The sequence below is a fragment of the Heterodontus francisci genome, chromosome 3 (genome assembly GCF_036365525.1).
Source record: "Heterodontus francisci isolate sHetFra1 chromosome 3, sHetFra1.hap1, whole genome shotgun sequence".
Taxonomy (NCBI): Eukaryota; Metazoa; Chordata; class Chondrichthyes; order Heterodontiformes; family Heterodontidae; genus Heterodontus; species Heterodontus francisci.
The window spans coordinates 93,507,532-93,533,200 of record NC_090373.1 but is presented as its reverse complement, the minus strand read 5'-3'; positions in this window follow the sequence as shown (position 1 = coordinate 93,533,200).

Genomic DNA, 25,669 nt, shown 5'->3' with positions numbered 1-25,669 from the left:
TTTATAACATTGCAAATTCGAAGTACTGATTTCATGTGACATGATGTCAGGCTTCCCAGCCCTTCAGACAGCAGTCTGCATGATATCAATCATATCTTGATGGCATCTATTGTTCAATTCAGCATAAACCTGATTTTTTCACTCACAGGTATTAAACTCCATTTTAATCAAAGAAAGTAGCAACAGTTAAACACTTACTTCTTCATTGTATTTGCCAACAAGTTGGGCTTATTAGGGAATCATAAATAATAATATGGTATATCTACATAACAAAATTTTAAAATATTACATACAAAAAATTAATTAGGCACTAATATAATAAATTAGAATTTAATGCATTCTAATTATGGTACTTTATCTTTGATTTGTTAAAAGGCGATCAATTAATTATCTCCTTTGATTATTTAATCCTATTATGTTAACTCAAAAAAGGGAATGATTCACTATGTTTCCCAGTACTGAAAATTCCTGTTAGCATGGGTGCTGAATCAAAGCTGCCTTCCTGTTAACATTGGGTCGTGCAATGGCTGAAGGCAACAGGGTACTGAATGCTGGCAGATAGTTTAGGAAGTTACAGGAAACCACACAAACCCACTCAGCTTAATTAAACATCAATTTTAATACAGCAATAACCTAACAGAATTAATATTTTTGCAAGCCATATATTACTGGGTTCAGATCATCTGTTACATCTGGCTATTATGGAGAAACACAGAGTTCTGTACTAAGAAAGATTCATTATGTAGGTGGTCGACCTGAATTTAAATCTCATAAATGCACATTCTCCAGAAGGTAAATAACAATCAGCAGCATGAATTCTGATTTTTTTTTTCTCCCTTACCTGAGGAACATCAAGGTGAATTGTAATGCTCCATTGCCATTCTGGTTAAGATCACTTAGCTTAATATGAATAGGGATCAAACCTGGGATTTTCCTGATCAATATGGCTCAATGCCGCACTTACCTCCTAGACATAAGGGAGGCTGGTTTTATAGTTGTATTTATGATTTGTATTTTCAGTTGTTGATGTTGCATGGCTTTATACTGAATTAATTCAACATTTTAAAGATTTTGCTAAACACAAGAATTATTGTTCATATTTATAAATCTTCATGGTTAAGAGTTACTTAGTGATTGCAATTTCAAGAACTCACAGCTCCAGGGACCCGGGTTCGATTCCGGGTACTGCCTGTGTGGAGTTTGCAAGTTCTCCCTGTGTCTGCGTGGGTTTTCTCCGGGTGCTCCGGTTTCCTCCCACAAGCCAAAAGACTTGCAGGTTGATAGGTAAATTGGCCATTATAAATTGCCCCTAGTATAGGTAGGTGGTAGGGAAATGTGGGGACGGGTGGGGATGTGGTAGGAATATGGGATTAGTGTAGGGTTAGTATAAATGGGTGGTTGATGTTCGGCACAGACTCAGTGGGCCGAAGGGCCTGTTTCAGTGCTGTATCTCTAATCTAATCTAAAACTTCTAATCAGTGTATATGAGATTTTCAACAATAACTTGCATTTATATGGCTCATTTAATGCAGACAAACCTCTCAAGATGCTTCACAGAGGGGCAATCAGAGAAAAGATTGACAGTGAGCCAAAGAAAGAGAAATTAGAAAAATGACCAAAAGCTTGGTCAAAGTGATGGGCTTTAAGTAGAGTCTTATATGACGAGAGGGAGTAGAGAGGCAGAGGGATTTAGGAAAGGAATACCAGAATTCCTGCTAACACAGATGAGGAGTCAAAGCTGACTTCCTGCTAACATTGGACCGTGCAGTAGTTCAAGGCGAAAGGGTACTGATAGCTGGCTGAAAGTATAGGTATCGTGGGGTAAAGAGGGAATGCATAAGACGTCAGAGGAACGTAGAATTTTGGGGAATGTATGGGAGGGCCTGTGGAAGTCGGACTGGAGGAGGTTATTGAGGTAGAGAGGGACAAAGGCACAAAGAGGTTTTTAAAATTCTTTCTTGGGATGTGGGCGTCGCTGGCTAGGCCAGCATTTATTGCCCATCTCCAATTGCCCTTAAGAAGGTGGAGGTGAGCCACCTTCTTGAACCACTGCAGCCCATGTCATGTGGGTACACCCGCAGTGCTGTTAGGAAGGGAGTTCCAGAATTTTGACCCAGTGACAGTGCAGGAACAGCGATATAGTTCCAAGTCAGGATGGTGTGTGGCTTGGAAGGGAACTTGCAGTTGGTGGTGTTCCCATGCAAAATATGAGACAAAGAATTTTAAATTAGGGGTGGTTGGGGACTGCAAGGAAATGTAGGTCAGCAAGAGCAGGAGTGATGGGTTAGTGAGATTTAATGTAAGATAGGGAACAGCAGCAGAGTCAAAACAGTTTTCATGTTTTTTGGATTATAGCAACCACTACTTTGTTTTTGTCACTTCTCTTGGCTACACCAGTTCTTCATTCATTCTAAAATTTTATATTTGCCCAAACATTGCTATGCAATACCATATCTGACCATTAAAGAGCTTCTGAAGTAATTTGCCCCCTTTGGGTTCTGCCTTCTTCCACAGGATCTAATCTTGTATGTAATCTGGACACTACCATTTTAGCAACATAGACAATTATAGTTTATAAACATAGCTTCTCATAAACACATTTTGGAAAAGGCTTATTCCTACTAATGCAGCGATGCCGTTGTGGTTACATTACAAAATTCAAGAATAGAGCCAGTAACAGGACATAAGCCATTGGTTTACGACTATCCATATCATGAAAATCTTTGGAAAAGGGAACTTATTTTATATTGATTGTGAATTCATATGAAAACAAAGCTTATCGGTGTTAAAGAGTCTTCAGAGCCTTTTACATGTGGTTTAAATTCCACACTGGTAGAAATCTTGGGATTGTTGTGGGCAACGTGTTCAACCTGAACTTGGTAGGAGTTGATGAACTTGATGAGTCTCTCATCATTGAATTGATTGGAGGATTTTCAGGTGAGTGGGAAAAAAGTCACACAATTTAACACAGAATGGATAATTATGAATTGCAGAAGTTCTGACTAACATCCTTTATCCCTGGAAGTACTATATGACACTTGATTGATATTGCCCAGTGACTGCTGTAGTTTGAACTATGCCACAGCACTTTTTAATCCCAGAAAATTGTTTTCAAGCCTAGAAATCGTACTCATACACTATCATAATTTTTAACATGTACTTGGAGACAGTAGTTTAATTCTGCTTTTGTATTTTTTCCACTACTTTGTGTCTCAACAGACATTATATGGTATTGAGTATTCTCCACTACATAACAGTGATTGCATCAGAATCATTAAACTTTGGAAACTTTAATGACCCTGATGCAAGTCTCTTATCTGGTGATGATTAATAGTTAATTACCAGGAAATAACATAAATATTATATGATTTAGCTGTGAAAAGTACTTGCCTCTCACTATTTTCTAAAATCCTATTCTACAGTATTAAGCATGTGCAAAAGCAGCTTGGGGTATTTTAGTGCTTGTTTTTATTTTATTACAAAAGTGCCAAATAGTTATGCCATAACGACGAATATAAAAGCAAGCACTGGTGATTGGTGTAGGTGTGGGTGTGGGTCTCTGTACAGGAGCCAGGCAGGAGGACGTGTTATCCCTATTCGTTACAAGTGAGAAATAGCATTTGGATGAGGACTGAATACTGACGTCTAGCCAGAGGAGTGTGGGCAGATTCCCTGGAGCAGCAGGAGCAGATTTACAGTTCAGAGCCTTGGACAGCATAGAGCCTCATAACTATTAATAGTTTCTTTTTCTTGTTCGATTTTCTCATGTAATAAGTTTAAAGTTAATTGTTTTCTAGTCCATGAGTCAATGCCAAACAATAACTGCCAGCAGAGGGAGATGTTTAACAGCATGAGAGAGTTGACATCTTCCTGGTAAATGATAATTAGAGAGCGTTAAAGAGCATTTGTCACTGCTGGTGATTTTGACAATTTATCAAGTGGCATTTTCCAGTGATTGATTGGAGGGTTCATTCAGTACTGTAATGGGACTTGGCGTGCCTTGAACTTGACAGGAAGTGTTGATGTGGGGGCGGCTAAGTGCTACCATGGCAGTGAATTGGAAGAGTTTGTTGGATTTGTTCATCTTCAAATCATGAATTCATGTGTTTGCTATTTGCTATCCTGCTTGACTGTTGTACCACAACCTTCTCATCTCCCAGGGAGAACAAAGACTTTCAAAGGGAAAGATAGAGCTATAATTGATCCTTAGTTTTAGTGCACATGACATTTTGCATGAGATTCAGCTTTACTTGATAAGTGATACACCCAAACATACACCATAATATATACTCTAATTACAAGCTCTGTAATTCTCTGCCTACTTCCTGCTCCTACTCATTCAATTAGCTCCAAAGAAAACCTGTTTGTACTTTTCCTTTTAAAGATGTTTTTGAATAGCTCACTTTAAGCATATTTAAGCTGATAACTTCCTTGTTTGTTGTTTTTTTTCATATTGTCCAAAAGCAATACTATATTTTCAGTATGGACCTTTATAATAAAGAACACATACATAATCAGGCTAACAATATTTTTGATCAGGATTTTCTTTTCAACCCCAACTCAATTTTAACTAGGCAACAAGTGGCTTTGAATTGCCTTCTAACTTCAGCTAGACTAAGCTTTAATTTGTTAAAATAGATTTATGCATGATATATATTCTGGTGTCAGCTTCTTTGGAGGTAGGGATGAAGTGCGCTATCAGGAACAAGGGGTGCACTAGATATAATTGAAATATTTAGATCATGCTGGAACATTCACAGCACTTGTATTGGTTGAACTTAGTTGGTAGCACTTAGTCCTCAAAACAATACTAGTGGTTTGTGATTATCATGAAGTCTCAAACTTATAAAGATGGCAGGATTTTCTAATGGAAAAACAGAGTTGATATTTCAGGTTGATGACTTTTCCTCATTCTGATGAAAGGTCACAGACTTGAAATGTTGGACGGAATTAAGAGCCAACGGCGTGAGTGTCAGCGGTGGCATTAGAAGTGGATGCCATTGCCGCACGAGCGAAATGCAGCCGGCCGACAGCATTCCACTTAAAGAAGAGAAGGCATGGGGCCCATGCAATCAAGGACCAGAGGTGGGAAATGAGGTGCCGATGGTGCTGTCATTCTGACATAACAGCTGGTGCAGGTGCCATATTTAAAGGGCTGCCAGCTCTGCATGCATTGCGGCCTGGTTTAAAGAGTGCTCTCCTGAGTGTCCTTTGGTACCCCAGGACCCCTCCTGCTGTCCCTGCTCCCCCAAGAAGCCTCCTGCTGTCTCTGGTCCTCCAAAAAACCTCCTGCTGTCTCTGGTCTTCCAAGAAGCCTCCTGCTGTCTCTGGTCCTCCAAGAAGCCTCCTGCTCCCCCTGCTGCCCCCAAGAAGCCTCCTGCTGTCTCTGGTCCTCCAAGAAGCCTCCTGCTCCCCCTGCTCCCCCAAGAAGCCTCCTGCTGTCTCTGGTCCTCCAAGAAGCCTCCTGCTCCCCCGAAGCCTCCTGCTGTCTCTGGGCCTCCAAGAAGCCTCCTGCTGTCTCTGGTCCTCCAAGCCTCCTGCTGTCTCTGGTCCTCCAAGAAGCCTCCTGCTCCCCCTGCTCCCCAAGAAGCCTCCTGCTGTCTCTGGTCCTCCAAGAAGCCACCTGCTCCCCCTGCTCCCCAAGAAGCCTCCTGCTCCCCCTGGTCCCCAAAAAGCCTCCTGCTGTCTCTGGTCCCCAAGATGCCTCCTGCTGTCTCTGATCTTCCAAGATGCCTCCTGCTGTCTCTGGTCCTCCAAGAAGCCTCCTGCTGTCTCTGATCTTCCAAGAGGCCTCCTGCTCCCCCTGCTCCCCAAGAAGCCTTCTGCTGTCTCTGGTCCTCCAAGAAGCCTCCTGCTGTCTCTGGTCCTCCAAAAAGCCTCCTGCTGTCTCTGGTCCTCTAAGAAGCCTCCTGCTGTCTCTGGTCCTCTAAGAAGCCTCCTGCTGTCTCTGGTCCTCCAAAAAGCCTCCTGCTGTCTCTGGTCCTCCATGAAGCCTCCTGCTGTCTCTGGTCCTCCAAGAAGCCTCCTGCTGTCTCTGGTCCTCCAAAAAGCCTCCTGCTGTCTCTGGTCCTCCAAGAAGTCTCCTGCTGTCTCTGGTCCTCCAAGAAGCCTCCTGCTGTCTCTGGTCCTCCAAAAAGCCTCCTGCTGTCTCTGGTCCTCCAAGAAGCCTCCTGCTGTCTCTGGTCCTCCAAGAAGCCTCCTGCTGTCTCTGGTCCTCCAAGAAGCCTCCTGCTGTCTCTGGTCCTCCAAGAAGCCTCCTGCTGTTCCTGCTGCCCGAGAAGCCTGCTGCTGCTTCTGCTCCCTGATAGGCAAGGGGCTGATCACAAGCCTGCAGCAACCATGGCAGAAGGAAGATCCCGGGTAACCCACAGTTTAGTGATGCCTTCCTGCAAGTTCTCATCCAGGCTGCAAGGGAAAGGCGAGAGGTCCTCTCCCCAGGGGCAGGAAGAGGAGACCTGCCTGCCTGACCAAGCAAGCCTGGACGGAGACTGCAGAGTCAGCAGCCGTGGGGTCCCCCCCAGGACAAAGATCCAGTACAGGACCTCCAAACACTTTTGACGTTTGGGCATTGCATGTGGCAGAACAAGAGAGAGTGTTTGGTGGAAAGGGAGTGACCACTCAGTCACATTCACTGGGGAAGGGCAGCAGAATATGTTGTCCAAGGCTTGGCTGCATCTGAGTGAGAGACGCACGTCAGTCATTGTATAACACCACAAAGTCCCTCAAGAGGGGCCGCATGACGGAGGTATATGTGTCCCCATCATGGACCGCTGGACGATCACCATAGAGGTCGGGGGATTGTCCCTGCTGGGAGATTAAATTTGTTCTCATTGTATCTGCAGGGGAAGACAGCGCACAATTGGACAGAGCGTGCCAAGACCAGTGGTGCAGTATCTTATCTTCATGTCTTAAACGCGATGAAGGAGGAGGACATGGAACTGGCAGGGCAGCAAGGTGGCTGCTCCAGAGCTGATGGCAAGACAGAGGCAACAACCCAATAGAGTGAGTGAGCATCTCCTGGGGCACAAGGGTGTAACTGGTGCCGAAGAGCCAAGCTGCTCCTCTGTTCACCACTGCATCACTGGAGCTGCACAATAGGGGCTGGTTGGAATGTTGCGATGGGCAGACCTTAATCCTTCAATGTCTCTGTTCTCTCTTGAAGGTCAAAATGAATGACAAGAACAAAGAGCTGGAGAGACTGGGGGACAACCGGCCATTTCTGAGGAGGAGGAGGGGGCCTCAGAGGGCGCACTGTCACATCATTCCCCCGCATCCTCCACCAGCGCAGATACTCTCTCAGGTCAGTGGGTATCCGTTCACGGTTAGATTTGGGCACACAGCCTGGTGAGCACATCACAGACGCACCTGTGCAGCTGTCGGAGTCTATGACAGCCAAGCACATTGGCAGTCGGAGGACTGTGTGAGGCCAGGCCCATCCCAAACGCGGACAATGTAGGAGTCCATCCAGGCTTTGGGTGCTTCATTGTCTCTGACGAATGGGTTCTGGCTTCCTCCATTGAGAGATTGGTGACTCTCATTGAGAGCCAGATCCAGCAGACCAATCAATGGCTGCTGGAGATGTGCACTGACCTGCAGACTGTCACATTGTCCATGAGCTCTGTGCAGCAGTGGCAGGGCAAAAGGGGGAGGAGGCACCTGGACTCTCCACCAGGTCCACATCCCTCTCAGGTCAGCAGGGAGGTACAAGGGTACAAGGGTGCCTTTTAAGGGAGGTGAGGGGGGATGAGCAACTGGTTGCCACATCAGGGTGCTCCTGGTGTGGGCAACAGCTCCAAAGCCCGTCTGCCAGTGACGCCAGGGCCTCCATCATCCCGATAACAGAGGTGGTCCCTGCACCTGTCCAAGAGGCGCTCAGTGTTCCAGGGCCCTCCAGGTCTCCGGCAGTCAGAGACAGCCGCCAAGGTTATCCCAAGCCAGGGGGTAGCAAGGTCAACAGCCTGCCTCCACCTCAGCTGAGGGGGAGCACCATGTAGGGGCACCCAGAAAAGATTTAAAAAGAGCACCTAGGTGCACTTAAGGGTTCACGGGTGAATGTACATTACAGATGGATTGGGTTGCGTTTGGTGTTTGGCGTTGATGCCATTTGGGAATTAATTAAACCCTTCCTCCAAGAGTCTGTAAGTGAGGGACCAAGCCCCAAGCACTCAAAGTTTCGACCTTGTCCCTGTGTGAAGTGCACCTGGGTGTTGCAGTGCAGAAAGGAGGAGGTGCCAACAAGGCTGCTTAATGGTAAGTCTCTATTGCTGCAGTTCCAGAATGTGGTAAGGCTCATAGTGAATGTATAAGGGTGTCTCATGCCTCCCTTGCGCGAATCTCATGGTGCCTTTCTTGCTGTGCCTGGGGCCCTTCTTCTGGCGCTGCCTGGTCAGCTTCCTTCTCCGCATCCTCATCATCGGAGGAGGCATCTCACTGCATAATATCCTCACTGCATAACACCTCTTCCCCTCTGTAGTGCCAGGTTGTGCAGTGCACAGCAGATTACCACAATATGTGAAACCCTCGCTGGGGCATACTGCAGTGCTCCACCAGATCAATCTAGGCACCTGAATCTCATCTTCAGGAGACCAATAGCCTGCTCAATGGTTGCTCAGGTGGACCTGTGGCAAGTGTTATATCTCTCCTCTGCATCCGTGTGTGGGTTCTTCACAGGTGTCAGTAGCCATGTCCTCATAGGGTCCCCCCTGTCTCCAAGAATCCATCCCTGAAGGCACGAGTGTGGATGGAAAAGTTCTGGCACCTGGAACTGCCGAAGTATGTCGGCATCATGGCTGCTTTCTGGGAATCGTGCACACACCTGTAGGATCCATTTGCGGTGGCCACAGACCAGTTGCACATTGATCGAGTGGAAGTCCTTCCTGTTGATGAAGGCTACTGGCTGGTCAGTGGGAGCCTTGATGGCCACATGTGTGCAGTCGGTGACCCCCTGCACCTAGGGGAATCCAACAATCCTAGCCCTCTCTGCTTGACTGTTTGGATCAGTGCACAAGCGGACATAGTCACCAGCCCTCCTGATGAGGGCATTAGTGACATCCTTGATGCAGTGATGCGCCACATACTGCGAGACTCCACATATATCTCCAGTGGATCCCTGGAATGATCTGGAGGTGTAGAAGTTCAATGACATGATGACCTTCAGCGACACGCACGTCAGGTGTCCACCGAGACACATGGGCCTCGGCTCATCCTCTATCAGGGCACATAGATCCTTGATGGCCTGCCTCCCTGGAGATGCAGAGTCTTCGGAGATACCGCCTCGAACAGTGGACCCTTTCTGGAGGGTGGCTTCTTCTGCACAGAGGAGACTGGAGACTGTTGACGTGCCCCTCTGCGTTCTTCTCCAGCTTATGTTTCCGAGGCTGGCCCTCCTGTGGGCCCCCAAGCTGTTGTGGTGCCCCTGCCAGTGCGTGCACCACCCTCCCTCTGTGCTGCTCCTGCTCCTCAATGGGGGTCTTGAAGCCAGTGTGAATGAGGCCCATGACAGGTTGCCTCTCCCTGAGTGCAAGGCCTTCAAGGCAAACGGCACCCCTTCCTTTCCCTCGCTTGTCTCCTCTGATGAGTTGGCACTGCCCCGATGGCACCTGGTATGGTTCCCCCGCTCCTGACAGTGATTTCCAATGCCCTCCCTCCTCTTCCCTCCTTGCCAAGCGAAGCTGCCTCACCCGATGACTTCCCAGTGAAGCCAACACTGAGCTTCTGCCTCCTTGCCACCTCTTTTAATCAGGTGAGGCTTTGAAGCCCCATGATACCCGTGCGCCATTGTTAAATCAGATCCAGTGAATACAATTGCTCTCTATTGGGCTCTTAAATACTTTAATTGCCTTCCTGCTGTGTGGAAGTGCGAAATCTGCCCTCCATGTTGACCTCCAACAGTAAAATGCAGAAGAGACGTCAAGACACAGACTTCCGGTCCAACGACTTCCGTCCCTATTTTATTCCTTCCCCCCGCCTCCATTCCCATCTCCAACGGTCCCTTAAAATTCAGCCCGTTCTGTCTGTTTCTCTCTCCACAGATGCTGCCAGACCTGCTGAATATTTCCAGAATTTTCTGTTTTCATTTCAGATTTCCAGCATCCGTAGTATTTTGCTCCTGTATTATTTTGTTTGAGCTGTGGCCAATTTGTGTGTATTAGGCCATTAATAAGGTCCAGTTGGACCCCAAGCATAGGCCTGCCTCCAGCAAAGCTTTGTGCAGTTGAATGAGTGAAGAAAGTGGAGCAGAGCTGCTGGCCTTAGTTCCGCTTTTATGCTGCTCTTTAACTTTCTGCCGAGTTGCCTCAAAACCTCTGACTTGAGGACGGTCAGGTGCAAGCCTCACCACCAGCTTCTAGGGGCGTCCCAGGCCCAAATGAAGGAAATTAAGGCAGAAGGCCAGGAACGTCCCCTTGCCTCATTTGCATTGCCACACTGGTCCTGCACCCATTGTAGGTGCAAGTCCTGCTGTGTTCCTGGCAAAAAATCTGAAAATCTGGAGAAAATGTAAAGGCTGAAGATCCAATGTTACAGTTCTCCACCTCTTTGTTCTTGAACTTTGCAGCCAGGGAACTGATGTTCTCACAGAGCAAAACCGAGGCAAATCGATCTCATTCTTATCAGTACTTGTGCTTTGTGCAGCTGCTCGTACGTGCAAAAATAATGCCTATCACATTCCAACTCATGTTTTGCTTTGAGTCACTAAAATTTTCCATCATTGTCAATTTGGATCAGTAGTGGCACTCTCAGTTCTGAATCAGAACAGTGTGAATTCAAGCCACTGCTAAGGGACATAAGCAACAGGATCTAGGCTGACACTTTAGGACAGTACCAAAGCACTATTACAATGTCACTGGTGTTGACTTTCAATTGAGATGCTAAACCAGGTTGTGCCTATATGTTAAGATACATGAAGAAGTTCCCATGACAATTTGTCTTGAAGTGTCCTGGCCAAATTCATCCCTTAACAGATTATCTGCTCATTCAGTTCATTGCTATTTGTGGGACATTGCTGTGTGCAAGTCAGCTACTGTATTTATCTATCAGTGTCTATACATTAGGAGAAACTGATTGGCAGCAAAGTGCTTTGGAATATAATAAAGACTTGAAAGCATTAGACAAAAACAAGCTTTTTCTTTCAAAAACAATATTTCTCTTTCATTCACTTATTGCTAACATCAACACCAATTCCAGAAAAAAACATTTTAGATTCATACATTTCTGAAATTAGCTCTAAATGTTCTAGTCCCTTTGACTGATCCTCCATAGTGGCAGGAATATTATTAAAGACCTTGCCTCCTCATAAGCAAGGACTCAATATACAATATAATTATGGAATATCGTAATTATGGACAATATTGTAATAGAATCATAGAATGATATAGCACAGAATTCGGCCATTTGACCCATCATGCCTTTGCCAGCTCTTTGGTAGAGCTATCCAATTAATCCCACACTCCTGTTCTTTCCCCATAGCACGATATTTCTTTACCCTTCAAGTATTTATCCATTTCTCTTTTGAATCTTTCTATTGAATCTTTTACCCTTTCAGGCAATGCATTCCAGATCACAATAGTTCGCTGTGTAAAAGAATGTTTCATTATGTTGTCTCTGGTTATTTTGCCAATTATCTTAAATCTATGGTTATAACCTTTGGTTACTGACCCTTCTGCCATTGGAAACAGTTTCTCCTTATTCACTCTATCAAAATCATTCCTGATTTTCAACACGTCTATTGTATCTCCTCTTAACCTCCTCTGCTGTAAGGAGAACAAACCCAGCTTCTCCAGTCTCTCCACATAACTGATGTCTCTTATTTCTGGTAATTACAAAAGCTGACCCTCCAGTGCATATTTAGCACTGTTGGAGGTACAGTCTTTCGGATGAGACGTTAAACCCAGGCTCCATCTGCTCTCTCAGGTGGATGTAAAAGATCCCAGGGCACTATTTTGTAGCAGATCTGGGGAGTTATCCTCAGTGTCCTCGCCAATATTTATCCGTGAATCAACACAAAAATAGATTATCAGGTCATTATCAGATCGCCATTTGTGACACTTCATTGTGCATATATTGGCTGCTGCGTTTCATGCATTAAAACAGTGACTACACTTCAAAAGTGCTTCATTGGCTGATGTCACTTTGGAACATCCTGAGATCATGAAAGACACTATACAAATGCAATTCTAGTAAATCTCATTCTGCATCATCTCTAAGGTCTTGGCATGTGACCTGAAGTGTGGTGACCAGAATTGACTCGCTGAGGCCCAACCAGTGATTTATAAAGATTTACCATAATTTCCTTGCTTTTGTACTGTCTGGGATGGATTTTACTGCTGCGGCGAAGGCAGGTTCGGAGGCGGGTGTGCTGGCAAATTTGTGTCAGCTTGCGGCATGCTGTTTTCCCCACGCAGACCCGCCTCCCAGCAATTTTTGTGGAGGCGTCTTATCAGGGGTTGGGGCAAGCTGCCCAAACTTAGTGGGTCATCAATTGAGGCATTTAACGAGTCACTTGAGAGCTCGTTGCAGGGCTGAATTAGATTCTCGAGGTGATGCATGGGATATGCGCTGAGTCAGCAACATGTCCAAGGAAGGAGGCAGCTGTGCAGCCGAGAGCCAGTCAGGGAAGCAGGAGCCACTCCTGATGCTGCATAAATTGTGGAAAACACAGAGAGCAGCTCATGATTAGGCACACAGTGGCCATTGAATGAGCAGATCTTGTAGAGTCAGGTGGAGGCATTGGGGCAATTGCAGGACAGTGGACCTCCAGGGGTCAGTGGAGCACAGCAGGGGGTTCCAGACAGCCATTCCTGTGCAGCTGGTGGCAAGTGAGACCATCCCTGGACATGGGGCTCAGTTACTCTGAGGGGGCGACGAGTAGTGATAAGGAGCGGCAGCCCCAACAACAAATGCAGCCCCCTGGTGCAGAGGGATGTAAAGCTGATGCCCGAGGGGCAGGGGGGCACAAAGGTGCTACATTCACCACAGGGTGTACCAAAGACTCAGCTTCCTGGACATGTCAGTGCAGCAGTGCCGCCAGAGGCTGCATCTATCGAGGCAGGTGGTTGCTGATTTGTGTGCCCTCATGGAGGAGGACCTCAGGCCTCGCCGGTGCCATGGGAATGCCGTACCAGTAGCTGTGAAAGTGATAGTGATGCTGAACTTATTTGCCTCTGGGTCATTTCAAGAGTCAGCGGCAGACCCGTGTGGCCTATTGCAAGCGGCCGCCCATCACAGCATCAAACAGGTGGTGGATTCCGTGTATGAGAGGGCATCGGAGTACATAGAGTTCCAAACTGATGGGGTGACTCAGGCCCGAGGGCCGTGGTCTTTGTCTCCATGGCAGGATTTCCTTAGGTGCAAAGCGTGATCGATGGCACCCATGTAGCCATCAAGACCCCAGCAAAGCAGCTAATGGCTTTTATAAATAAGAAAGGATTCCACTCCCTCAACATCCAGTTGATGTGTGACCACCACAAGCATTTATGCAGGTCTGTGCAAGGTTTCCTGGCAGTTGCCATGACAACTTCACCCTGAGGCAACCGTAGATACCACAGCTGTCCATGGCACCGGAGAGACTAAGTGGATGGTTGCTCAGGGGTGAGGGCTATCCGTTGAAGAAATGGCTACTGACACCTGTGCACAACTCTACAAATGGAAACAGAGTCACCACAATCACTGCCATCTTAGCACAAGTGTCATCATAGAACAGGCCATCCAACTTCTGAAGATGCAGTTCCAGGGCCTTGACCATTGGGGGGGCACCTCCAGTACACTCCCTCAAGGGTTTCTCACATGGTGGTGGTATACTGCACTCCGGAAAGGTGCGAACCATGATGAGGAAGATGTGGAGGAATGGCACGTCTTTGGAGGAGGAGGAGGACGTGGTGGAGCACAGTGATCCAGAGGTGCAGCTAAGGCATCAAACCGTTGACCAGAATGGCAGGCAAGTTCAGGCCGCACTAATCCAGGCACACTTCTCCTGAGGCCGGCACATCCTGGGCTTCATTTGAGCCGGTATCACACCTCTCCCACAAGGGGTGACAACATCCAAAATCCCTGCCATGCAGAGCTGTCTCCTGTTTCCCCACAATACCTGGAAGACACGTCGCCACCAGCCACACAGTGGCCCCAACCACCCATCCTTGTGTCATACACCCATTTCATCAAGCCGGTACCTTAATGTCTTCAAAACAGTGGGATCACACAATTCAGGGTGCTACCATGAACATTCTCATTACATTGAGGGTTAATCAGTGAACAGAAGCATTACAAAAGTCACCCAAGTGAACCACAAAGTGAAACTACCAACACGGCATTGTCTGCACGCAGCCGCTCCTATGGGATGCACTCCTGTGGCTGAGATGCCTGTGGTGCCTGTCCTTGGTGTCATGGTACCAGTGGGTGTTATGTTTCGTACCCCAAGCATGAAGAAACTAGACTCACAATTTCTGTGTGTGTAGGCTTTATTCCAATGGCTGCCCGAATCTGATTTAATTTCACTTTTGGAACCATGCCTCCTCCGGGTTGATGGACAGCATAGTGAGCAGTCTTACAAACACAGCACAGAGCAATCAATCACTGAACAATCAAGCACAACATATTTTCACCCTTCTAGACTAAGGAGCTTATTTTAAATTAAACCTTCATAAGCATCAAACAGGTATACCTTGAGTCATTTCTTCGAGTCTGTTTGTTCCTCGAAGTACACATCTGATGATGGATCACTGAACTGAAATGTTAACTCTGCTTCTCTCTCCACAGATGCTGCCAGACCTGCTAAGTATTTCCAGCATTTCTTGTTTTTATTTCAGATTTCCAGCATCTGCAGTATTTTGCTTTTAACTTGTCTAGAATAATTGCTTTGTTGACTGACTTAAGGTCGATGCATAGGCTAAATTCTCCATTTTTGCGTTGCGCATTGATTAGGTTTGATATCCATGGGGATGAGCTGATTTGCTTAATGTTACCGTCTACTTCCAGTCATTTCAGCTCCTGTGACAGTTCGGCTCAGATTGCGAATAGCAACCATCTTAAATTTTACGAAACAGCTGAAATTGATGTGTTGACGCGAGGAGCATGACAGTACCCCTTAATCTCCCCAAATTCAGTGAATATGGAAGGATACTGTTGTGCATAGTCTGTATCATCGATCACATTAATGTGTGCTCTGGTGGGGTCTGCAAGTTTGAAGCCAAGCTTATAGAACAGGTCTTACTTCATAAAGGTCCTTGCTTTGGCCACATATAACATGAACTTGTCTAGGTTGATGTTTTTGTAGCGCACTGGAACTGTGATGGTTCCAAAGACCAGGATAATCAAGTCATTGTCAGCTTGAAGAGTGTCTGTCGCAGGAGTGAGAGAAAGTTGTGAAAAATGATGATGATAGAGGTCATATGGATACTTTTGCACCCACATCAATGAGGAGTGACACTGAAATGCCCGTGATCGCGACTGTGCGATCGTTGAAGTGACCCCCGTACATAGGACTGGATGTTTTACTGTCTACGTTAATATACACATACCATATTTCACTATCAGGAATAGGTTCCTCCACGTGTCGAGCTGATGAAGTCTTCTTCTTCGATGACCTGCATACAGTTGCAAAGTGATACATCTTTGAGCATGAGTTGCACTTTTTCCCTGATGCCAGACATAGTGTTTTGAATCCATGGTAACCCCACAATTTGGGCAGGTTTTTGAGGATGATAGTGCAAGGGTTGATGAGCCTGCTGAGGTCTTTGTCCGTAACTCCTGCACTTGAGCTGATTGGGCAATCTGTGTCTGCGACCCTTAGTCTGAGGGTTTATTTTTGTGTAGCATCTTCAAATCCAACATGACAGATTCGATTTGGACAGCCAAGGTTGAGGCCTTTTCCAAAGTCAAACTATCATCCTCCATGAGTAGGCATTCCCTAATTCATGGGACTATATTTTTTTCTATTAGTTGGTCAGGAATTAGTTCATTAGTTGGTGTGCCACGTTTGCATGTAGAAGCCAACTGACACAACGCTGCCACATATTGTTTTATGGGCTCACCATTTCCCTGGCATCTCTGGGAGAATGTGTATCATTCAATCATCACACTTTTCTTCAGGCCAGAGTATTTCTCCCAAACATTTACCGCCTTATCAAACGTAGATGTATCATCTGTTAGCTTCTCGAATATACACTGGCACTCTGTTTCAAGACGATGTACAAGTACTGCCTTCTTGTGGGTCGCTGTTACATCCATACTGTCCATACTGTAGCATGCAAGCAGGTTTCAAACCCAGAAATCCATCTGTCCCATGGAATGGGAGGATCTTGCAGCAATGGCTCGAAAGATGCTGGGGCCGGTAAATTTAAATTATTCACCATCCTTATCACCAGATGTTATCTTTCGTAACCCAAGCATGAAGAAACTAGACTCATGATTTCTGTGTGTGTAGGCTTTATTCAGATGGCTGTCCAGCTGTCTTAGTTTCACTTTGAAACCATGCCCCCTCCAGATTGACTGACAGCATAGTGAGCAGTCTTGCAAACATAGCACAGAGCAATCAATCACTGAGCAATCAAACACAGCAGGGAGGGCACCACCACAGCCTGGCACACGTGCGTCAATGCAGCGGGAGACTCAGTCAGGGGGACTTGCTGTAGAGGTGGTGTCTCAGCCAGAGGGGCCAAGAGGGACGGCCGATGATGAGGATGTCCTGTGAGGGGTGCCCCCGCCCTCAACATCATCCCTGCCTGCCCCAGCCCTTTTATGGTGCACACGCATGTCCAAGAGAACCAGCAGCTGGTGCGCATCTTGTTGCCTGTTCGTGCATCTTTGTGGCATCAGTGCAACTGACAGGTCAATGCTACAGAATGGGACATGCATTCTGTGCATGTCAGTGTGATATTCCAGCATTCACTCTGCATGATGCCATGTATGGCTGTCCACAAGGTAGGCCACTCTGTCAATGGATGAGCTCATGCGCTCATTTATATTTATTCACTTGTGGTGTGTGATCTTTGCTGGCAAGGCCACAAGACCAGCATTTTTTATATTCTATCAGGGGATGTCAGCGTCATTGGCTAGGCCAGCATTTATTGCCCATCCCTAATTGCCCTTGACAAGGTGGTGGTGAGCTGCCTTCTTGAACCGCTGCAGTTCATCTGGTGTAGTTACACCCATAGTGCTGTTAGGAAGAGAGTTCCAGGTTTTTGACCCAGCTACAGTGAAGGAACGGTGATATATTTCCAAATCAGGATGGTGTGTGGCTTGGAGAGGAATGTACAGATGGTGGTGCTCCCATGTATCTGGTGCCCTTTTCCTTCTAGGTGGTAGGGGCTGCAGGTTTGGAAGGTATTATCAAAGGAGCCTTGGTGAGTTGCTGCAGTATATCTTGTATATGGTACGCACTGCTGCCACTGTGCGCCAGTGGTGGAGGGAGTGAATGTTGAAGGTAATGGGGTGACGATCAAGCGGGCTGCTTTGTCCTGGATGGTGTCAAGATTCTTGAGCTTCACTTATCCAGGCAAGTGAAGAGTACTCCATCACACTGTTGAATGTCAAGCAGAGATGGTTGGATTCTCTCTTGTTGGAGATGGTCATTGCCTGGCACTTGTGTGGTGCGAATGTTACTTCCTACTGATCAGCCCAAGCCAGAATGTTGACCAGGTCTTGTTGCATGCGGACACGAGCTGCTTCAGTATCTGAGGAGTTGCAAATGGTGCTGAACATTGTGCACTCATCAGCGAATATCCCCACTTCTGACCCTATGATGGAAGGAAAGTCATTGATGAAGCAGCTGAAGATGGTTGGGCCTGGACACTATCCTGAGGAACTCCTGCAGTGATGCCCTGGGGCTGAGATAATTAACCTCTAACAACCACAACCATCTTCCTTTGTGATAGTTATACAAAGAACAAAGAACAGTACAGCACAGGAACAGGCCATTCAGCCCTCCAAGCCTGCGCTGATCTTGATGCCTGCCTAAACTAACACCTTCTGCACTTCCGGGGCCCATATTCCTCTATTCCCTTCCTATTCATATATTTGTCAAGATGTCTCTTAAATTGAATTAAATTAAATTGATGTCTCTTATGATTCCAATCAGCGAAGAGTATTAAGCCTGATTCCCATTGACTCCAGTTTTGCTCGGGCTACTTGATGCCACACTCGGTCAAATGCTGCCTTGATGCCAAGGGCAGTCGCTATTACCTCACCTCTGGAATTCAGCTCTTTTATCCATGTTTGGAACAAGGCTGTAATGAGGTCTGGAGCTGAGTGTCCTTGGCAGAACCCAAGCTGAGCAGGTTATTGCTGTGTAAATGCTGCTTGATAGCACTGTTGACAACACCTCCATCACATGGCTAATGATTATTGAGAGTAGACCTATGGTGTGGTAATTGGCCATATTGGATTTGTCTTGCTTTTTGTGAACAGGACATACCTGGGCAATTTTCCACATTGTCGGGTAGATGCCAGTGTTGTAGCTGTACTGGAACAGCTTGGCTAAGGGTGCAGCTAGTTCTGAAGAACAAGTCTTCAGTACTACTGCCGGGATGTTGCAAGGGCCCATAACCTTTGCAGTCTCCAATGCCTTCAGCAGTTTCTTGATATCATGTGGAGTGAATCGAATTGGCTGAATACTGACATTTGTGATGCTGGGGACCTCAGGAGGAGCCTGAGATAGTTCATCCACTCAGTAATTCTGGTTGAAGATGGTTGCAAATGTTTCAATCTTGTCTTTTGCACTGACATGCTGGGCTGTCCCATAATTGAGGATGGGAAGTTTATGGAGCCTCCTCCTCTGGTTAGTTGTTTAATTATTCACCACTATTCATGACTGGATGTGGCAGGATTGCAGAGTTTTGATCTGATGTTTTGATTGTGGGATCGTTTAGCTCTGTGTATCACATCCCATTTAGCACGGTGGTAGTGCCACACAACACGATGGAAGGTATCCGAAGTGTGCAGTCAGGTCTTCGTCTTCACAAGGGTTGTGCGGTGGTCACTCCTAATAATATTGTCGTGGACAGATGCAGACTGGGCCTGCGACAGGTAGATTGGTGAAGTCGAAGTCCAGCAGGAATTTCCCTCTCGTTGGTTCCCTCACCACCTGCCGCAGGCCCAATCTGGCAGTTATGTCCTTCACAACTCTGCCAGGTTGATCAGTGGTGGTGCTACCGAGCCATTCTTGTTGATGGGCATTGAAGCCTCCCACCCAGAATACATTCTATGCCCTTGCCACCCTCAGTGCATCTTCCAATTGATGTTCGACATGGAGGAGTACTGATTCATCAGCTGAGCAAGGGTGGTAGGTGGTAATCAGCAGGAGGTTTCCTTGCCAACGTTTGATTTAATTCTATGAGACTTCATGGGGTCTGGAGTCAATGTTGAGGACACCCCAGTCAACTCACTTCTGACTTTATACCACTGTCCCACCACCTCTGGTGGATCTATCCTGCCAGCAGGACAGGACATACCTAGGAATGCTGATGGAAGAGTCTGGGATATTGCCCATCCAATTTGCCCTTGAGAAGGTGGTGGTGAGCCACCTTCTTGAACCGCCGCAGTCCATGTGGTGTAGGTACACCCACAGTGCTGTTGGAGAGAGAGTTCCAGGAATTTGACCCAGTGACAGTGAAGGAGAAGTAATATATTTCCATGTCAGGATTGTGTCACTTGGCGGGAAATTTGCAGGTGGTGGTGTTCCCATGCATCTGCTGCCCTTGTCTTTCTCGGTGGTAAAGGTCATTGGTTTGGAAGGTGCTGTCAAAGGATGCTTGGTGAGTTGCTGCAGTGTATCTTGTAGATGGTACATACTGCTGCCACTGTGCGTCGGTGGTGGAGAGAATGAATGTTGAAGGTGGTAGAAGGGGTGCAATCAAACGGGCTGCTTTGTCCTGGATGGTATCGAGCTTCTTGAGTGTTGTTGGAATTATACTCATCCAGGCAATTGGAGAGTATCCCATCACACACCTGAGGATTGGAGAGTGGTAAATGTGACACTCTTATTCAGAAAGGGTGTAAGGACACTCGTAGCAACTACAGGCCAATTAGTTTAACATCAGTGGTGGATAAGTTTTTAGCAACAATAATCAGGGAAAACATCAACAGGCATTTTAAGAGGTTCGAGTTAATTAAGGATAGCCAGCATGGATTTGTAAAAGGCAGATCATACTTGACTAATCTAATTGAATTTTTTGATGCAGTAATACTGTAGCTAAAAAAGCAGGTCAGAGGCTGGGAATTCTACAGCGAGTAACTCACCACCTGTCTCCCCAAAGCCCGTCCACAATCTACAAGGCACAAGTCAGGAGTGTGATGGAATACTCTTCACTTGCCTGGATGGGTGCAGCTCCAACAACACTCAAGAAGCTCGACACCATCCAGGACAAAGCAGGCTGTTTGTTCAGCACCCCATCCACCACCTTAAACATTCACTCCCTCCACCAACGTCGTACAGTGGCAGCAGCGTGTACCTTATACAAGATGCACTGCAACAACTCACCACATCTCCTTCGACAGCACCTTCCAAACTTGTGACCTTTTCCAATCTGGGACAAGGACAGCAGATGCATGGGAACACCACCACCTGCAAGTTCCCCTCCAAGTCACACACCATCCTGACTTGGAACTATATCACCGTTCCTTCACTGTCGCTGGGTCAAAATCCTGGAACTCCCTTCCTAACAGCACTGTGGGTGTACCTACCCCCACATGGACTGCAGCGGTTTAAGAAGGCAGCTCAGCACCACCTTCTGAAGGGCAATTCAGGATGGACAATAAATGCTGGCCTGGCCAGCGACACCCACACCCCATAAAAGAAGAAAAAACATCTGCAGTCTTTGAAATTATGTCCTTTATACCCATGTCCAGGTCATTAATATATATAAAAAGAGAAATGGACCTAATACCAACCCTTGGGAAATACTGCTACATATTGTTATATTCTGGAAAGCCAGTTAATGAAGGATGATACTGGAGTCAATCTTTACTCAGTATTACGTTTATTTACAGTTAAACGTTACAAGCATATATCTCCTCACTCAACCCCACCATGGTTTCAGTAAGTGTCTCTTTATATGTGCTCAAGTGAGACCCCAATCAATGTCCATCACCTGTATACAATTAAACACAATTAATATGCAATTAATAGATTCTTTCGTTCTTTTTAAATAAAAAATCGAGTTAATATGGACAACCAAAATTTCAAAACAAATCAAATCAAAAACCTCCATTTTCTGTACAAAAGAATTACATTGTGAGATGCCCCTCCTCTAGAACCCCTCACACTTTTGTCGCATAAGCATTTCGTTTTGTAAAACAGTCAGACAGCATGGTCTGTAGGAGAAAGTCTGCTTCAGTAATGGAGGCTATAGTTTCAGTTCCTCTTGGGCTGCAGCGTGTTGTGGAAGTGGAGCACTAGCAGCAGAGAGGGGAAGCAGTGAGCAGTGGGAGGAGGAAGAGGGCTCTCAATTGAAGGTCTTACCCACCAAGGCTCTTTAGGGAGTACTCCTCCTACCTCCACCTCAGCCAGGAGCAGTGTCTGAGGTGGCCGCATTTCAACAGAGAAATGGGCGCTGAATGGTGCCATCTCCTACATCCTGACTTTCAGCTGAACAGCAGGGTTAAGTCGGCACTGCTGGTGGCCGTCTAGGTCACTGTCAGCCTCAATTTCTAGGCAGGAGCAGGCAATATTAGCAATATCTCACAGTTTTGCTGTCCATTGCTGTATCAGTGAGGTGACAGAGGGCCTGCACAGAAGGAGAGGGGACTTCATTGTCTTCTCATTGACTAGAGAGAAGCAGGAGCAGAGAGAATGTGGATTTGTCAAGGTAGTGAGATTCCCAATGACGCAGGGTGCAACTGACTGCTCGTACATGGCTCTGCAGGCCCCACATGTTAATGGGAGGTGTCTTCTCTTAATGTCCAGTTGGTGCGCGACAATGCTCAAAAGATCCTATCGGTGAATGCCCAATTTCCTGGCAGCAGTCATAATGCATTCATCATGCACCAGTCAGTCGTACACAGAACAAAGAACCAGATGCTGGCTGTTGGTTGAAAAGGGATACTCGCTCTGCACCGAGCTATTGACTCCCCTCCACCATCTGACCATGCATGAACAGTGCATCCATAATGAGAGTAATGCAGCCACCAGGAACATCAAACTATCAGCATGCTGAAGCAATAGCTCCATTGTCTGGACCGCTCATTGAAGCATGTCTCCAAGTTCGTAGTGGTCTGCTGTGTCCTCCATAACCTTGCTATCATGAGGGTACAGCCCTTGCTGCCAGGCGTACAGAGGCCACCTTGAGAGTTTGTTTGCAAATTTGCTCCTCTATCTCCTTCTTATTATTTGGTGTCCTATTCTATATACCTGTAATAGCTCCTCTATTGTTTCTTAGTTCTAATCAAATAGACTCTGCCTTTGACACCTCAACTACATTTATTATCACATCATCATCCATCCCCACAGCTCAAACAAACTAAAATGTACCATGGCCATCATCTATACTTTAGTTAAATAAATTGGTAATAAATCAGAACCATAAAAAGTTGAAGTGCTGATTTTAATCAGGAGCAGAGCCAGGAGGAAAGGTGAGCGATTTTAATCCACAGTCTTCATCTGCATGCCACAAGTCAGCTTCCTGCAGAAAATGTGGCAACTCACTGGGGGATGGGGAGTGGTCTTTTGGGCATTAGCAGGAGGGCATTGGCCAGCACCAAGGGAATAGCTAGCTGCAAGAAGCTAAGTTGCAGTAAAAGGGTTTTGGGGGTGTCTTGTCTTTGGGAAGTGGGGAGAACCCTCCTGGCTCCAAAAGGAAAGTAAAAAACTTACCTGTTTTGGCCTCTTCTGGTCCCAGATCTGCTTCCCGCTGTTTTACTGCGGGAAAGCCAGGCTACAGTTTAAATTGCAATTGGGGCCAATGATGTAATTTAAAGAAGGACCCTGCTAGCTTTGCCACCTGCCCAGAAGAGAGGGTTAAAATTGAAGACAGTGGATTTGGTAAAAAAATTTAAAAATTTTAAAAATTTGTCAGTGGGTAAATCACACAGCCAATTTTAACTGTCTGTCCACCTGGTTTCCGCTGGGCAGGAACAGTAAAAATTGGCCCTTTGGATTCAGAAATGTGTATTTCTCTCCTAACTGCTGGGTTATCGGGAGAGAGACTTTTCTAACTGCTTTGTTTAACTACCAGGAGTTGTCTGTCAAACAGTCATATTACTCAGTTACTATATAACTTGTGACTCAAGGCCATCATCTGCCACTTCAGTTATTATCCAGAAGATAAAGTACATTTGGCAGTTTCTTAGCATCTTTCAGTCAGAGAAAACAAAACTCTCATGAAAAGAAAAGAATTTGCCATCAAATATCTATCAGCTTTAGACTTCATCCTAGAGAGAGATGTGGAAATAGATGCACATGAACTATGATGTGACAGATGATCTTGTCAGCAAAAAAGGAAATATAAAGTGGTGCAAATATAAATCATTTGCAAAATATTAATTTGTTACATATTTAAATAATTTAGTCTTTAAGTTATGAATACCTTTTATTATGAATATATAAATTGGATTTTCTGTTGACTTCTAAGAATTAATGGGCTGGATTTTATTTGGCCCTTGGAGATGGGCTGGGAGGCCAGGGGGAGACACACAAAATGGTGTGGGGTGGCGTTAGGAGGCATGCCCGATGTTGTCCTGCCCCCATGCAATTTTGTCTGAGGTTGGAGAGGAAGTCAGCTGGGATGCCAAGTAAGCCACTTCGTGACCCATTAAGGGCCACTAAAGGGCGGCCTCCCACCTCCGTTGACATTTAGCCAACATCAGAGGGAACCATCACCGGGACACTGCCAGGGGAGACCTGGCGGCCTTTTAGTGAGTTCAGGGATGTGGTCCCTCTTCTGGGGCCAATCCATGCTCCACAGAGCACCCACTGGCAGCGATGGTCACCCTACAAAAAAATCCCCCTGCCCTCATCGACCACCTCCACACCCCCTTGCTGGGCCCTGCCTGACTGGCCCTGGTGATCCCGATCCCACTTACCTTAGTCCTGGGACCTGATCTATCTTCACTGCTCCAGGCCTCCTGCAGCACCAGCAGTGGCCACCACTCCCAGCTCTTGGAGGTGGGATTTTGTCCCTTAAAGGAACAGCATCCCCGACAGCGGGCTGTTAATTGCCTGTCTGCTATTTAATTCGGCTGGGGGTCAGATTGAGGATGGGGTCAACCCACCGCCTTCCAATCCGTCACTGATATAAATTTCAGCCCAATATTTCAAAATAGCACTATTAAATTGTATGGAAGCCTAGATTATTTAATTTACACTGAGCCATCTCAGACAATAGCATGCATGATTCAATATTGTTCCTTACGGGTTTTGTAGCAGACACCAATGTGATTGGGATTCATCAGTTTTACTTTATTGTTGAATATGTATCTTTTACTTTCATTTGTCAGTGAATTTTGTGTCTACAGCACAATAAAGAGAATTATAGCGAACAAAGAGATTGTGGCTGTGTTTCAGAAACAATTGAACCTTGGATCCCAACTAGGGTGTTGCATGGGACTAACTGTTGGTGGGAATTTGTATCCTTGTACTGTGTCCCATGCTGCAGACTGTGAACAGTTCTACTTACTCCACAGAAATGTTAAAAATGCAAGAAGTATAAGACTGCACTATACTGTGTAAATTAAATAGTACAGTTTGCTAAGAGCAAATCATTTCTGCTTTCGTTTTTGCACTGAGAAATGGAGCAGCATGAGTTGGGAAGATTTTTGAACAGAACTCAGTGCTAGGCAGCATATGTGTGGCATAGCTTTGAATAAGCTGGAGTTTATGGATGATGGAGCAAGGGAGGACAGCAAGGAGGGCATAGATTTCTTGCACTTGGTGTTTGACCTACGGGTGGAAGAGGCAGGGAGAGGGAGTTAAAAGACTACGGGTATAAATTTGTTATTGTAGGTATCATCCTGCTTACTCCTTGTAATGCTTTTAATTACTTTACCCACTTTATCAAATGTAAAAAGAAGGACCATAAGGACCAATCCTTATTGGGTGCTATCCTGCAGGCTACTTAAGCTGCAAATTAATCCTTAACCATGCAATGTGTGGGCGAGACAGAAAAGAGAAAAAAATTCCTTGGCCAAATGAGGAAAAACTGTGAAATTCCTCTGTGATTTACTAAGGCAATCAAGCTCCAGGAGACTGTGGTCTCCATAAATCTCCATAAATTGCTACTACTACCAACATATACTCTGTAACTGGAAATATCTTCTTCTCTCAATAACCAGTCAAGTTCCCTTTTAAAGACTGACAGTGAATCCATAACAATCAGATTGTCTGTTCCAAAAGGCAAAAAGGTGTAAATATTTGTCCTGACCATGTGATTGGTAATCTAAATCTAATGGATTGCCCACCCATTGTAGAACCTACCCGATTATCATTCGATTGATTTCAATGGGATAAGAATCAGATGGGCTCCACAATGGGCCAGTGCTCTGCAGAGCAGACAAAAATATACTTCAGTGACTTTCTCATAAAATATTTCCTCGCATCTAACCTAAACCTTTGTCTATGGCAGTGAAATTCCTCAAGACTGCTTCCACTCATCATTTATGGTCCCAAACAGGCTGTATTTCTGGTAATGCTGGCAGAGCGTAAGTAGATCCAAGAAATTTCCCAACCTAAGTCTTTTGTATGCAT